Raw genomic sequence first — 13,240 nt, 5'->3', positions numbered from 1 at the left:
GCACATGGAAATGGCCTAACTCCTATAATTTTATAATCCTATCTATCTTCTTAAGATAAGCCAAAACCTGTGTTACGTACGTTGCTCTTTTTCATGAACAAATAATCATGACAAATCAATAAAATGGAAATGGTGTTAATTTCACAAGTACATGGGCGTTGTTGCTCTTTATCAAATTGACCAATCCAAATTCTTTGAGTACTCTCAGCTTTTAATGATGTTCATATATGTTTCACCCTTTTACTTTTTTAAAGCTGCAAATATTCATTCCCCATATGAAAAATATCATCCCCAATCCAACATCGATTGATACTGCAGTTTCGAAAGACATTTCTGGTTTTTGACTTCTAACAAAACTCATGCACTATATGACTATTGACTAGTACTTTTCCTCACCCTATAGACTTGTAATTTGTCGAGTTTATATGTTCACATTACCATTATTAAATTCAAACATCTTCCATAATATCTGACCCATATAATTGAAAAAAAATTAACCCAATGAGTTGTTACTAGTACCCAGAAAATTTAACCCAATTGTCATTTTACAGCATGCCTACTTCTAGAAGCTAGATTGCAATACGGATTAGTCAGTCCAAAAACAACCCTCATGATGGGTGGTTATAATCTCCAAATTAAAGTAATCTTGATAATTTTTAGAGTGACACAAAGAGTAAAATGAAGTTCCCTCACTTTTTCCTCTTTTGGTTTTTCTTTTCAATAAACACCCTCATTTTTATTTTATTTTTGAAGTATGAATTATCATTACCTGATTTTGCTTTACTAATCAATTATATTTATGGTCAAAAAATGTCATTTCAAAAACAATCCAAAATTATTTCAAGGCAGGTATTCTTTTGACATTCATTAACACTCTTTAACTTCACGAAATATATCATTACCTGAGTGAACTTTCATGGTTTGGAAACACAGGTGTCCAACCTTAAGCGTGAGATAAGAAAAAAAAAAATAAATAATGTTATAATTTCTTAAAGCCTAATGGTTTTGACCTTGTTCCACTTCAACTTAACATTAAATTCTCTACTTAATAAAAAAATATGAACCTTATTACTGCACTAAAAAAGAGCCATTCTTATTTAGAGCCATTCTAAATAGATTTCAGGGGCACATTAACTAAACAGGCACTTATTCGTCGGTGATGATGAAATTTACCAAAATAGGCATGACCGAAAAGAAGAGTCAAGAGAGTACAGTACCTGAAGGCAAACCCCAATGGCGGTGAACTTGACGAAATTGTCCTTGATTTGCAGGCCCCTGACCCCTGCGCCACCAAGGAAGAAGCTGTTGGCGGAGGACGGAACCTTGACGGTGGGAGGGAAAGTCACATTGTCGACCTGCACGGCGGTGACATACGATGGTGCCATTGATGGTGATACTGTGTGAAAATTAACAAATGAATAAGACATTTTTACAAGCATTTTGTCTACGAAAAACAACGAAAAAGAGAAAGATAGATATAAAGAGACACCCACATTCTTCACGACGGAGAGAGTCTCCAATGCATACCTTTCAGATCTGTGTGATTGAGAGTATAAAATAATTTTTTTTCAGATCTGGAAACGTGAGATGATGGAAACGAAGACAATAGTCATTGTATTTGAATGGCCTTTCAGATCTGTTTGCAATGTGTGTTAAAAGAAACAAAGTTAGTCTTCTGCGTTGGGAATGGTTTAGAGTTTCAATGTGGAATGCATTATTCTTATCATTATAATGCATTATAATTCTCTAACATGAGATTTAAATTTTCTTGGACACTCTTCGATTTTCGTGTTAATATGGGTCTTAGATATAATTTTTTCTAATACATGAGTCTCACATGCTTTTTATCTCTACAACATGAGAATTGAATTCTCATTACATGAGAAAATCAAACCCCTATTTCTAATTACTTGATTGTTTCTAGAAAATAAAATTTTAAAATCAGCGGCTTTTCGTATAACCGACTCCAAGAAACCGCCCTTGAAATTAGTTTTTGCTGTAGAATGTGAGACGCTTTAAATGTTAATTAAACACATCCATAAACAAGTATTGAATATTGATAAAAATATATATAAAATTAATTAAAATCATGCATAAACATGTATTAAATGTCATTTTATAAGACCAAGCACTTACATCATAGAAGAATGATTACAATTATATATAACAATTTTATCACATTTCCTCCATCATATAGGATCAGATCCCGGAAATTTTTTTAATATAGTTCGCTACACCTATTTATTAAAATAGGTATTTTTTTTTCATTTTAACCTTTATATATATATTCTTCTCTATGTCCCACAAACTTTTCTCATTTAATCAGGGTGTATGTAAACCCGTTGTACAGAAAGTTTACTCTCAATTCACACCGCTTAAGAGACTATAAAAGCGTGTGAGAATGTGATTAATCTAACAAATCTAAGTTAGTCACAATTGGGTCAATAATAACACATTTAAAATGAAAAATCCCTAAATTATACCCCACTAAAATTTTGTATTAATACTTTTAAAACAGAGTAAGATTGATTGATCTCTACCAAAAAAAAAAAGAGTAAGATTGATTGATTTTTTTTAGGGAAAAATTCACCAATAGCCCTGTGGTTTACTTCAGAATCATTTATGCCCCTGTGATTTTTTTCTTATCACATATTCCTCTGTGGTTTGTAAAAGGGTATGTTTTTTATCACATAAATCCATGTGGTTTCTTTTTTTTAACAAAGCACAGGGACATATAGTGTCAGGGTCGTGTCAAATAGTGTACGGGTCAAAAACGTGTCGTGTCGTTTCGTGTCGGGTTGACCCGTATTGCCACCCGTAGGTTAGGGTATCCAAAACTTGTGTTCTTCATTTAACTCTGTTATGAGCACCTGTTCTGAATTTCATTGGACATTTTAGACCCGTTGGACTGTGATTAGACACAAATTGAAAACAAGAAGGTAAAAGATATTTGTTCCTTCATTTGGTAAACAAGAAAACAGCAATAATTACGTAAACGGTTCACAACATGATGGGAACATCAAATAGTTCATTTCATAACCATAATATTACATAAACTACAAATGTCAAATAGGAAGACCGAAGTCAATTACATAACAACATACACTACAAACGTAAAATAGAAACATAAACCCTAAATCTAATCCTCATCCTCCTCGGACGCCGTCTCCTCGTCATCCTCATCTGACACATCAGCCCCCTGCCCTGCAACATCCTCAATCTGTTGTCCTCGTCCAAGCTCTATACGAGCAAGCCTATCTTCAACACCCTTGAACCGTCCCTGTATATGTCTAAATCTTTCATTTCCCTTCTGCACGTGACTCTTCCTCCATTTTTTGTGTTTCAGCGCCATTTTTCCTATTTTCTTCAGCGTGGCGTTTATGCCCTTCATGACATCACGTGATGAAAACCCACCCTCAGGCTCAGCTATCTCCTGCTGGTCACCCTCATCATCATCGTCATCATCATCCTCCACCTCGGGCTCAACCATGTCTACAACTGGAGCAACATCAGGAACCTCAACATCAGCCGCACCTGTGAACTGCCACACTCCTGTTTGGGGTTCTTTGTCATCTTGCACTGCTCCAGTAGACGTTTTCCAAACTTATGATTATACCCTGTTGTCTTCTTCAAGGTCACATTACCCATGGGAACATCAAAATGCTCCAATATCCTCTGAACAAGACAAGCAAATGGAAGTGCACCCTTGTGTTTGGCCTTATACATCATCCAACAGATGTAGTGCCTCCAGTTCACCGAAGTACCATGTCGGATAGCCCACATGATGGGAATGTCATGCTCCAACACCCTGGAATGATTGAACGCTCGCGGAAACAGAATGTGGGTGATGACATAGTGTAGTATGCGAGACTCCACGGTAAGCAACCCCACCGTATAGGCAATGTATTGCCCACGGACTCTTCTCTGCTCCTGCACGGCATCACCGCGTGTATATCCTGGAAGTATGGTCCCGCTGTCTGCGTCATATTCCACAGTCTGCGCAGAATCAAAGTCATACCCCAGTAACTCCAACCATACCGGAGTCGTCATGATGATCTCCACCCCGCAGACCCTAGACCTCAGCTCACCCTGATGGTAGCTGAGGTTATGGTAGAAGGCTCGTACATGCAGCTCAAAATATGAACACGACAGTTCAGCCAAGGTCCTAAGATGTGATTCCTCCAACCACCTCACAATGTTAAAACCTTCTTGTTCAAAAAAGGCTGTATCAAGTGATTTGGCCCCACAAATCGGTCAGTTAACAAAGTCACGGACAAAAGATTCATGAACCACCGGGTTATTCTCGAACAAGTATCTGAATGGGAGGTCGACAGCAGCGGGGTCTTCCTCTTGTGGCCTTGACGAAGACGGACGGTCTTGTCGTAGCTTCTGTCGCCTCTCATTTCCAGTGCTAGACGATCTTCTACGGCCAGCCATGGAACAATTGTACCTACAATGCAAGTGGAAACAAAAATCAATGAACAATAACAATATCAAAAAATTTAAAATTCAATATAAAAAACAAAACCTAATCCTAAAATAAAACAGAAAATAGAAACCCTAACCCTAAAACAGAAACCATAACCCTAACCCTAACCCTAACCCTAGCACATCACAAAAACCCATTCCTTGCCCTAACACTACAACCCAAACAAAATAGCAACATAAACCCTAACCCTAACCCTAACCCTAACCCTAAGCCTAAGGCACCCCATCAACCCTAACCCTCACCCTCACATCAAACTTAGCACCCTACCCCTAACCTAAATCCACAAAACCGCAAACAGAAATCAAATGCATGGAGAAAAAAAAAAAAAACTAAACTTAAAACCAAATGCAAGTCAGAATACGTTACCTAAATGTCGATTTCGCAAGTGTGAACCAAGGAAGCTTCAATCGCACCTTCAAGGGTTGAGATTCGGACTTGGTTGGAGAGAGGGGACGGAATGGAGCGATTTAGTCGATTAGGGTTTGAAAATAACCCCCTTTGCGAAATGGGGGTTTTTTTTAAAAAACCTGATCTGCGACATTTAGTCGACTAAATAATGTGCTTAGTCGACTAAAAGTGCAAACAATGTAGTCGATTAAGGTGAGTTTTTAGTCGACTAAAATTCGCGTTTCATGATTTCTGAGTTTACCCCATTTAGTCGATTAAAAGTGCAACTTAATCGACTAAATGGGGGCAGGGTGGTGGATAGTTCTGGGGGAGGGGCAAATTGGTTATTAATTATTTAATTAGGGGCAAAAGGGTCAAAAAGCCTAGCATCCCTCACCATATAATTCACTCATCTCACTAAAATCTCTGAAATTTGATTTGTCATCTATGATAACGGGAATAAAATTAATATTAATTTAATTTTTTATTCTATGAATCATTCTAATGTACCGCTTTATTTTACAAATAATTTAATGCGATAGATTTTGGAAAATAATTACGGCTATTAACAGAAAGTAATTTAATGCAAAAATATGATTGGATTTCTTAGTAAATTTAATGGGCTTTTGAATCCTTTTGTCCCTTATTAATTAAAAAATAACCATTTTGCCCCCGTTTCAAAACAATACCCTCGTCTACCCTTGTTTAATCGATTACAAGCACACTTAATCGATTAAGTGTCCAAAAAAAAAATATTTTAATCGATTACAAAATTCTTTTAATCGATTACATTTTCACCATCTTCGTCATAGCCATTTCACACCAACCAACAAATTCATTCACTTTTTTACTAAAATTCCCAGCTTTGATTGGTGTTCCACGATAGAAGGAGAAGAGTAAGGAGGGGAAGGATTTAGCAAACTGGAGTAGAGAATTAAAGGGTAAGCATGAGATCCTTTGTTGTGTCCTTCGAAATGTCTTGCAAGAAGAAATCACAGTTGAAAAGATTACATTTCTGTTTTGCATTTGGTTTTAGATGCAGAAGACGCAGAAGAGCCAAGCAAAAGAAAATTTTCCTCACAACTTACATGTTAACTTCCATTGATACTTTTGTTGGAGAGCCTAAATCACCAAATTTGTAGCCTGTGTCTTCAAGTTTATCCAAACTACTGCAGGTTCTTTCAGATCCAAATCCGATATCTCCACCCACATGTGAAGATCAACTTTGCTTTGTTTTTGGATGTGCATGCCCTTCTTTTGAATCTGTGCCTTTCTTTTTCTTTACGGTTGCCAAGACCAATAAGCAACCAGTTTTACTACTTTTTGTGTGTTTCAGAACTGGAAGATGGGAAATGGGTACCATTAATTCTGTATATAATATAATATGACGAAGATGGTGAAAACGTAATCGATTAAATTTTTTTTCGTAATCGATTAAAATATTTTTTTGGATATTTAATCGATTAAGTGTGCTTGTAATCGATTAAAGGGGCAGATGGGGGTATAATTTTGAAACAGGGATAAAATGGTTATTTTTTAATTAATAAAAGATAAAAGGGTTAAAAAGCCAAATCTAATGCGATTGAATTTTTTAAAAAATGGATGTAATTCTGTTCTATATGAATCAAACTTAAATTTGGACATGAAAAAAATGGAAAAAAATTTGAATTACATCATTCACTTAAATTGTGTTTATGAAAAAAACAGTGTTAATTATAAAATACAATAATATAAATATTTTTAATTACAAGAAGGTATTTACTGATAATATTTTCAAAGCCAGGATATACTCGCCGATTAATAATTAAAGAAAAAAAATAGACTTTTTTGTTTACCCAAAAAAAAAAGAACGGACATTTTTTTTTATATTATACAAAAGTTTTATGGTGGGTTCTGGAGAAGAAAAAGGTTCCATTAAAGTATGTAAAGGCAATCAAGGATATGTATGATGGGGCTACTACATGTGTAAAAGCTTGTAACGGATCATCAAGTTATTTTCCTATCACGGAAGGTGTACATCAAGGGTCGGCTCTAAGTCCTTACCTCTTTGCCTTAGTTATGGATGAACTAACAAAAGATATTCAAGAGGAAGTGCCATGGTGTATGCTTTTTGCAGACGATATTGTGCTTATTGGTGAGAGCAAGGAGGGTGTTAATAGAAAACTTGAATTGTGGAGAAGCACATTGGAATCCAAAGGATTCACATTAAGTCGAAGCAAGACTGAGTATCTGAAGTGTGAGTTTTCTCTGGTACGAGATGGGGACCAAGAGCCCGTGCATCTAAAAGGTCAAGAGGTACCCAAAAAAGATGCTTTTAAATACTTGGGCTCCATTTTATAAAAAGGTGGAGAGATTGATGAGGATATAAATCACAGAATCAGAGCAGGGTGGATGAAATGACGCAGTGCATCTCCATTTTTGTGTGACCGCAAAATTCCCCTAAAGTTAAAAGGAAAATTCTATAAAACGGCAGTAAGACCGGCAATGCTATATGGAGCGGAATGCTGGCCAGCACATAGGCAACATGAGCATAAGATGGGAGTAGCAGAGATGAGGATGTTAAGGTGGATGTGTGGTTACACAAGGATGGATAAGATAAGAAATGAAGATATTCGACGAAAGGTCGGAGTAGTACCGGTAGCTGAGAAGATGAGAGAACATAGATTGAGGTGGTTTGGACACGTGATGAGAAGGCCCATGGATGCTCCTGTAAGAACAGAAGTTTGTTACCAAGAGCTAAACACAAAAAGAGGCAGAGGTAGGTCGAAGCTTACTTGGGGGAAGGTAGTAAAACAAGATTTAATGGAGTGGGATATAGATTGGCGGACAGTATGTCTTAGAACGAAATGGAGAAAAGCTATAAGTATGGTGGAGGGTTAGACCCGCTGTTATTCCTATGTTTCAGATGGTCCCTTTTTAGTCCTTTTCCCCTTCATTCCCCCCACTTCTTCTTGTCCCTTTCTTTTTTACTTTTATTTATTTATATATACATATATTTTTATTTTATTTTATTTTATTTTTTATTTTTATTTATTTACTTTTTTTACTTTTTTTCAACCGTTTTGTATCTTTCATATGAGTTCATCTACCACCGACCCCAATTAATTTGGGATAAAGGTGTTGTTGATGTTGATTATACAAAAGATTCTTAACCAAGTTTTAACATAGTTGCATTATCAGATATTCGAACTCAAGACTCCTAATTAGTTATAACAACTCCTTATCAATTGATCCATCACTACAAGAAAAGCTGTCTTTAGCTACATATGTTTTGCCACATTTAATGAAATCATCTTAAAATTACAAAAATATCCTTCACTTTACTTCTTGTTTTTTAACCTCTCAAATTACCCCAGAAAAAAATGCTTTGTGACCTAAGTAAAACCAAAAACATAAAAACTCATCTCTTTCATTTTTTTTCACTCTTCAATTTAATTGAGCAGTTTTCATTTTTTTTCATTTTTTTTATTTCTTAATTTATTTCATCTTTCTTCAAATCTCCATTCTTAGCAATCACATCTTCGAAGTTTTTTCGTTCTTTTTATTCTAGCTTAGCATTTCTTCTGAAAATTTCTCTGATGGAGAATCGATAAACCCTAGGAAAATCTAGTCACCTTATGGTTCGATTTGGAGTCAAATCAAACCTGCAGGTGTATATGGGATCATTTTAATTTCGCTTTCTCTTGCATCACGATGTAACTTCATGTTCCTCTATCTTTCTCTCTGTCTCTCGTTTTGAGCTTGCTATGCTAGTGTAAATGTTTCTGAATCTACTGTGTTGTTTGGTGTGAAGGGATTGTGGGAAACAAGTGCACTTGGGTGAGGAACAGTGATGATTTTAATTAGTTATAACAACTCCTTATCAATTGATCCATGCATGCAATTAATGGATATTAATTAATTTTAGGGGTAAGACATAAACTGAAAAATAATTTTCAAAAATTTAATTGCATTTTTAGTTTTTACAAGTAATTTCAATGTGCTTCTTCACGAATCATACAAATGCATCTCTTTATTTTATAAATTATTTTAATGCGATAAATTTTTGAAAAAAATTCGCACATGGAAAATAATCATATTTTTTCATTAAATTACTTTCAGTTAATAGCTATCTTTATTGTCACATTAACCAAAATCCAATCACGCTAAATTATTTAAAAAAATAGAGGCAAATTTGTATAATTTATAGAGTAATATTCAATTACTTTAAATTTTATTCTCCATGATATTTATGACAAATCAGTTCATAGTCTTTATCGAGGACCCTATAAGAGGAGTAAACTTTTGGTGCTACCGATGCACTATGCATCGGTCCCAAAAAAGCAAAAAAATTGAGATAAGGATGGAATAAAAATGAAACTGTGGGTTTAAATGAGAAGAAAACTTACTTTATTTGGAAAAAAGATATACCCAAGTGGGTACATCCGATTTACAGAAGAAAATTCCCTAGAAGAGAGTCCTTATCTTGGACAATGGACCAGAGTCTTGATCCTGACACTGGATCAAAATTCTTATGGAGTTCACTAGACTATAGTCCTTTTCAAGGATATTTGACCAAAGTCCTTATCGTGGACATTGGACCTCAGTCTTAGAACCATAAACTAGAGTCCTTATCTTGGATTGCTATATCAGATCAGTCCGATGCACTTACAGTTGGCTCATAAAATATGGTTCAACTATTGATTCAAAAAGTTTGGAGTTAGCCAAAATCATGTTCCAATAAGTATGACCTGAATGTTTAAAAAAGCAGAAAATTGAAATATAACAAATTACGATCAAATCCAAGTTAAAAGGAAGTAATAAATATGATTGTGATTTGTTTGCAAGAAAAAGAAAGCAACAAATTTGGCATGATTTGAGATCTAAGATTTGGGACGTGTTTTGAATAATTGAATTATATATATATATATATATATATATATATATATATATATTAGATGTAGCTATTGTTATATTTATTTCAGGATTTTGAATTTTAAATTTTAAATCAATTTGTAATTAGTCTATAAAAAGGTGTTTGACACTCTTATTGTAGGAGTTGAATTTTGTTGTTTTGCTAATTATAATTGAAAACTACAGGGTTACTCTTTTATAAAATCCTAACTTTCTGTTTAGCCACATTTTCTATGTGCATTCGGCATCAGAGTCCTAATCTTGACACTGGACCATAGTCTTTATGGAGAATAAAAGACCAAAGTTCTTGTGAAGAACACTGGACCAGAGTCTTCATGAAGAAAAGTGGAACAAATTCCTTATCGAGGATAATTGACTAGAGTCCTTATCTTTAACACTGACCAGAGTCCTAATCTTGATACTTAACTAGAGTTCTTATCGAGTATAGGAGATCATAGTCCTTATCCTGACACTAGACCAGAGTACTTATGGAGGCACTGGGCTAGACTCTGTATCTAGGATATTGGACCATAGTCTTTCTCTTGGATCCTCGTCTAGAGTTTTTATGGAGGACACTAGACCACTATCCTTATTCTTTTGAGGGAGTTCTCATAAGTAACTTCTATAACTTAATTGATATGTACCTCATAACTTTTATACACACATTACAATAGACCTAATTTTATGGTGTTAACGAACTTCTTAGGAGTAGCAATAAAGAACTTTTAAATTTCATTATCGCGACCAAGATTAAAGTTGCAAAAATAGGTTATAGTATGCAAACCAGCCCCCAAAGTTCTCTATATTGGACCTTAATTCACAAAGTCCATTTTGTGGTAGGCCTTTTTCTTACCCCAACCGCCTCCAAAATACTATAATTTAGCATGTTGGGTTAAATAATGATGAATATGATCAAGAACATAGTGATAATTAGTGAATGCAATATATTATAGGGTTTTAATATTTGGACATGATATTGACTTAAAAACATATTGGCTTCAGGTTAAATTGTTAAATCAGAGATTTAGAGCCAAGTGGAAGCTAGAATGAATTAAAGAAATAAATATGGAGCAATGATTTAGTGAAAATATTCTTGAAGCTATCTTTCGCCAATTTTTCACAACAAAGATTATGGATTTTGATCTCGTGTTCTTCATAGAAGTTGTATATCTTTCTTTTATTTTTCCAACGAGACTAAGATCACATCAATTGGACGAATATAGCTCACTTTATGGCCCTCATCTCCAAAATCATATTTTTGCTGCCAAAATAGCGCAATTTAACGCGCTTCAGCCCAATTGCGACCTAGCTAAGGACCATTACGGGATTTTCACCCAAGTAAAGGTTCCTACACATATTTAATCTAATCTTCAGAGGAAACTCATAATTCATCGGCGGCCAGAGACCTTGGAAAAGGCAGAGGAGCATCTCTTTGGAGGGGCGTGTTGAGATATATAGTCTCACATTGGTTGTATGTGCAACTAATGTGGAGTTTATAAGACCTTGGACACTCCCACCCTTTGAGCTAGCTTTTAGGGTGGTGTATCCCAAGGTTCTTTACAAAACTCTTACTCCGATTTCCTCTTTTTCTTTGCATGCTCTCTCCATTCTTTTCTTTTTTAGAACACTAGAACCCCCTCTTATATAAAGAACGATTTTTGTTCTTTTCTGATCGCCTCTTTCTCCTTTTTTTTTTTGCTAGCAACACTCTTGCTATGTTTATAAAACTTGCATTAAAGCCCTTATCTTCTTTTTTTCTTTCTTGTCATGCCTTATTTAGGCTAAATCCCAAATCAACTCTGATTCTTTTGCTCTCTGCGTACAGACAACTCTGTTCTTTTGTTGTGAATGCAGGTAAGGCGTTTGTCTTCTTCAAAAGAGGCGTCGACCAAGAAGACCTCCTCTTTATTGGACCTGTGTTTTTCACTGAAATTTCCCTTCTTGTGAATATCTCTCTGCTTCCGGTCCTTGCATTTGTTTTCTGCCCTCTGTCTACTTACCTCAATCATGTATTGGACTTTGCATGCGTATGTTGTCCTGTGCGGAATTGGCATCTAGTTACTTTTGTTTTCTTTTTCTTTTTTCTTTTTTAATATCAGCTCATTGCAAATTATAAGACAAATATACTCTCTTTTAATTTCCTTTTTCAAATCCCTTTTTTTTCTTTTATTTTAAGGAAATAGAGGTTCACAAATTTAGGAAAAATAAAGTGACTTCTGCAACCAACTAGATATGGGTTGAACAGAGAAAAATAAAGAGACTTCTGCAACCAACTGGATATGGGTTTATAAAAAAATGGCAAAATTTTTGTAACCAACTAGATATGGGTTCACAAATAAACGTTTGCAACTAACTGGATGTGGGTTAACAAACGGACAAAAAAAGTAAAGGTTTGTAACCAACTAGATATGGGTTCTCAAACGGAAAGAAAAATAAAGGTTTGTAACCAACTGGTTATGAGTTCACAAACGGACAGAAAATAAATGTATGTAACCAACTGGATATGGGTTGACAAATTGAGTGGAAAAGAAATATTTGAAACCAACTGGATATGGTATCTCAAATGGAAATAAAATATTTGTAACCAACTGGATTTGGGTTCACGAACAGACAGAGCATAAAATATGTAACAAACTGGATATGGGTTGACAACAAGAAAATAAAGAGACTTCTACGACCAACTGGATATTGGTTGACAAGAGGAAAGAGAAGTAAATATTTGTAACAAACTGGATATGTGTTCACAAACGGACAGAAAATTAATTGTTTGCAACCAACTGGATATGGGTTCATAAAGATAAAATAAAGAGACTTCTGCAACCAACTGGATATGGGTTGACAAAAGAAATATAAAGAGACTTCTGTAACCAAACTGGATATGGATTAATAAGAAGAAAATAAATAGACTTATGCAACCGTCTAGATATGGGTTGACAAAAGGAAAATAAAAAGACTTTTGCAACCAACTGGATATGAGTTCACAAACGGACAAAAATTAAATGTTTGCAACCAACTGGATATGGGTTCACAAACAGATAGAAAATTGGATATGGATTGACAAACAGACAAAAAAGTAAATGTTTGTAACCAACTGAATATGAGTTGACAAACAGATAGGAAATGTAAATTGAAATGGCATACGAACCTAGGAATTAATTGCAATGATTTCATCCAATAGTCCACAATGCTTGAGAGTGAATGACAAGGACAATGCCTAAGAATGGTGGAAAAATATATTTTATTTCAAAAAGTAAAAAAAAATTTATTAACATTGGAGTTATTGAACTCAACTCTCCTTTTGTTTAAGAAAAGATCCACATAAAATGGCCACTTGGAAAATCCCTGACCAATCAAATCTTTGCTCACACCATAATCATTGGACCCAAATTATCTCTTTTACTTTCACATCACTCATTTCTCCTTTTTTTTCCATCTCTAATTTTGCTTTATTTTTCTACTTTTTCCTTCTTC

This window comes from Gastrolobium bilobum, unplaced genomic scaffold (assembly GCF_033153095.1).
Source record: "Gastrolobium bilobum isolate Gb01-03AN ecotype WA unplaced genomic scaffold, APGP_CSIRO_Gbil_v1 utg4894, whole genome shotgun sequence".
NCBI classification, from domain to species: domain Eukaryota; kingdom Viridiplantae; phylum Streptophyta; class Magnoliopsida; order Fabales; family Fabaceae; genus Gastrolobium; species Gastrolobium bilobum.
This window is presented reverse-complemented; position numbering follows the sequence as displayed.